At 37.8% G+C, this 4,596-nt stretch overlaps 1 pseudogene; it reads left to right on the plus strand.

Moving 5' to 3' along the window:
• The first annotated feature begins 2,328 nt into the window (after window positions 1-2,328).
• LOC129675721 (olfactory receptor 734-like) lies at window positions 2,329-3,215 on the plus strand (annotated as a pseudogene).
• Window positions 3,216-4,596: the final 1,381 nt, after the last annotated feature.

A 4,596-nucleotide genomic window follows, 5' to 3' on the forward strand; every position in this document is an offset into this window, starting at 1 on the left:
CTATCTATCTATCTATCTATCTATCTATCTATCTATCTATCTATCTAATAGCTTAACATCCTGATTCCCCCACCCTTCCTCCTGTCTTCTTAGTCCCACCCATGCACTCTCTTCCCTCTCTCCTTCCTCCCAGAGAAAGGGAAGCTCCCAATTGGTACCAATCCACCCAGGTATCTGGAGTCACAGTAGAGCCAAACACATCCTGTCCCACTAGGGAGTGACAAGGAAGCCTTGCTAGAGGAAAGTGACCCAGTAGCCGGTAACAGATTCACAGCCAGCTCCTGCTCCTGTTGTTAGGGGACATAGGTGATGACCAAGCTCCACATTTGCTACATATGTGTAGGGGGTCTAAGTTCAGCTCATGTATGCTCTTTGGTTGGTGCTTCAGTCTCTGTGAGCCCCCATGGGCCCAGGCTAGTTTGCTTTGTAGGTCTTCCTCTGGCTCCCTTTACCCTGCCACCCTTCCTCCCAAGCTCAGCCCATTGCTTGGCCTTGGATATACATATATGTTTCTATCCGCTGCCAGACTCTCAGAAGACAGTTACAAGTTCAGATGACTTCTCTATCTGCCTTTTTGAAAGCAGTGGGTCAGCCTCATCATTGTAGTGATGAGCAAAGGGGTTTTGAGTATAGGCAGAGGATTTTCTTTTGATTTAATTTTTTTCATAATATATATTTCGATCATGTTTTCCTCCTCCCCCAAATCTGTACTCCCACCCCTGATCTTCTTCACCTCTCTACTCACCCAGCTTCACTGAGTACATATGCACACTGCAGACATGATCCATGCACAGGAGTAGTTGGACAACACAAAATTGTCTTTGTGTTTTATTTTTGATTTTTCATGTTTGCTTCATATTGTTTTGTTTGTTTGTTTTTGTCTTGTTAGGCTTTTTTGTTGTTTTGATTGTGATTGTCTTTCTTTGGGGGGGGGGAGATTTTCACATGCACAGTATTATCACTATCTCTTGTTTCTGTTTACCTACCAAGGTCTAAGCAGTCGATTTTTGGCTATTCATTCACTCCATATGAAATCATGGGATCCTTTGTAAATTAAAAGTACTAGAGGCAGGGAAGATAGGACCATGGTGTTTGGTACTCTTCAGGGGGGTCTAAATTCAGCTGTTCCCAGCACCCATGTTGGTCTGTTTATAGCTGTGGCTCTAGGTGGAGCTGAAGCCTCACAGATGCAGGCTCCAGTATGTGTTCCCCCCACACCTGTAATTACAAACAACAAAGGAGAAAACAGAAAACACTGGAAGATCAGTGTACTTAACATTAGAATACGAGGTTAGTTTTCCAAATTAGCAAGATTTCCCAGCAAAAAATTATCTAGAGAGAAGCTGCATTTCCAATTATCAGTCTAAATATTGGCAAACTCCAGAAACCTCAGTAAACTTACTGTTTACTAAACTGGGTATTCAAAGGAAGGGTAGATATTTGAAGAAAGGATTGCATTGGGTTTTCTAAAAAATAGAATTTTATAGCATTAACAAGCTAATATTTGGCTTTTAGTGTGTGATATATTTCATATAGTTTCAGTATGTCTAATATATGAGATCATCATTTGCTTTTCATACTTTTAAATACAAATATAATATCCTAATAATTTAATTTTTATTTTTAATTTTTAATTTTATTTTAATATGTGTGGATGTTTTGCTAGTATGACTATCTGTTTATTACATGCATACCTGGTGCCCATGATGACCAGAAAACATTTCGGATACACTGGGACTAAAATTGCAGATTATTATTATTTTTTTTCTTTTTCTTTTTTTTATTATTATTATTTTCTTTTTAGTTACATTTTGTTAACTCTGTGTCCCAGCTGTATCCCGCTCCCTCATTCCCTCCCCAACCCCACACTCCCTCCCTGGTCTCCTCCCTGCCCCTTTCCAAGTCCACTGATAGGGGAGGACCTCCTCCCCTTTCATCTGACCCTGTTTTATCAGGTATCTTCAGGGCTGGCTGCAAAGTCCTCCTCTGTGGCCTAACAGACTGCTCCTCCCCGGGGGGGGGGGTCAAACAGCCTGCCCTTGAGATCCTGTTAGAAATAGTCCGTGTTCCCCTTACTTTGGAAAACTACTTGGTTACTGAGCTACCACGGGCCACATCCGAGCAGATTATTATCAGCTGTCTTGTCCGTGGTAGGAATGGGACTGAGGTTCTCTGGAAGGGCACTGAGCCATTTGCAGCTCCCCTAATGCAATCTCTGAATGATAAAAACTTATAATTTTGAAAATACTGGTGTAATTCTAGTTAAACATCTGTACTAATTACAATTTCTTTATTTTCCATAGGCACAATGAAAAATTAATTGAAGAAATGGAGCCTGTAAATGATATACCACTGTGACAGAATTTGTTCTCTCCGGTCTATCTCAGACTCGGGAAGTGCAGCTAGTCTTATAATCTGAACCATCAGGCTTGGTCCCCATCTGAGTTTTCGCATGTATTTCCTGCTAGCTAATCTAGCTTTTCTTGATATTTGATACTCCTCTATCACAGAACCTAAGATGCTTGTAGACTCCTTTGTGGATAGGAAGATAATTTCGTTCTGTGGGTGCATTGTTCAGCTCTTCTTCTTGAATTTTGTTGGGGCCTCTGGGGTGTTCTTGCTCACAGTGATGGCATTGACTGCTATGCTGCTCTCTGCAGCCCTCTCCCCTATGCTACCATCATGAACCGTTGTCTCTGTTGTATCTTAGTGGCCTTCTCCTGGGCAGGTGGCTTCATTCATTCTATAACACAAGTGGCTCTCATTGTTCAACTCCTATTTTGTGGGTCCAATGAATTAGACAATTATTTTTGAGACATCACCCAGGTTGTCCAGATTGCCTGTACCAATACTTTCCTAGAGGAGCTGATAATGATCTTTAGCAGTGGCCTGATCTCTGTGGTGTGCTTCATTTCTCTGTTAATGTCCTATGCTTTCCTTCTTGCCATGTTCAAGAAACAGTCTCAGGTGAGAGCAGCAGTAGGGCTATATCTATCTGTTATTCCTACATCACCATAGTGGTGCTAATGTTTGGACCATCCATCCATATTTATGCTCATCCATTTGATTCTTTTTCTCTAGATAAAGTGGTATCTGTGTTTCACACTGTGATATTCCCTTTACTCAACCCCATCATCTATATATTGCAAAACAAGGAAATAAAGGCAGCCATGAAGAAGCTGGTGAATAGATATATATTTTGTAAAGAAAAGTGAAAAATAAAATGGCATATTTTACATTGTCTTAAAGTAGGAAGTACTGGTAATGTTGCTTTTACTTTCTCTTATTTGAACTATTGTAAGCTTTATTTATTTTTATTTTGATTGTATAGATGTTTTTTTTCTTCATCTGTTTATGTGCACTGTATGCATGCCTGGTGCCTACAGAGGTCAGAAGAAGGCCTTTGATCCCTGGAACTGGAGTTAGTGGAAGACTGAGAGCCAATATGTACTTTGTGGGAACAAAATTTGGGTTATCTATTAGTCACCCAGCCCTAAGTTCTTAAACTTATCATTTTCCTATATTTCCTTTTAAGCTAAATTACAAACACATTAGGATGGAAATACATTTACACATACACCCTGAAATATCAAGCAGTCTATTATTAGAATTTAGATTTAATAAGGGTCTCCTAAAATACATTTTCATTAAATGTTTATTTAGCAGATTAATTGAGGAAAATGAGTGTTGTGAAATAATAAAATAAGGCTTTGGAGACATTCTTATTATGCACTTGAAGAAACAGCCAGCAAGTACACATAATTTTATGTTAGCAAATTGAGTACTGTTGTATTTAATTCTTGGCTCAGTAGGAATATTTGGCAAATTATATTTCTGAGCTTGGAAAATATTATTTACTTTGCCCTTTAGTTCTAACTCTCCCAGACTTGATAGAAACCAATGACTTTGTTCTATTAGTCATCTCAACTCCTACTTTAGGTAGCACAACAAATCTGAAGCTTTTTACCAACTATGGAAACAATGTTTATGCATCCAGAGCACAAATATAATCTGTTTGCTGTAAGATTTTTTCCCATTGCAAATTTATTCTCCAATCAGCTCACAGTTTTTACAGTGTACATAATAACCTTCCTAGAAAAACCAGTCCTAAAGGACAGTGCATCTATGACTAGGATCAGTAGATATACAACTGCATGCTTTAAACACAAACTTTTTTATCTTTTGTCACTTTAGTTTGTTTCCCATGACTGATAATTTCATATTAATTTAAATAAATTTAGCATTATACTTAATGTTTAAATTTAACACTATAATTCATTATTTTCCATTAAATTAAATTGTGTAGTTTATACCAATGATACCTACTTAAATATGATACACTCCAAAGACTAGTAAATTGTTTATTAGAAATTAATTTCTTATTCTCTGATGCTCAGAACACAACTTACAACAGTGTTTTGGAATATAAAGGTAAGTATGCATATTTGAGCTCACAAGATATTCTTATTTACCTACATTTAAATATTTAATTTTAAAGCAAAACAAGTATTCATAAAAGAGGAAGGAGTTATCTCTGTGTGTGGTGAGCTTTAGTCTTTTATTTGATGTTATAATATGCCTAGATTTTGAAAAAGT

The sequence above is a fragment of the Psammomys obesus genome, unplaced genomic scaffold (assembly GCF_907164565.1).
Source record: "Psammomys obesus unplaced genomic scaffold, mPsaObe1.curated_primary_1811, whole genome shotgun sequence".
NCBI lineage: Eukaryota > Metazoa > Chordata > Mammalia > Rodentia > Muridae > Psammomys > Psammomys obesus.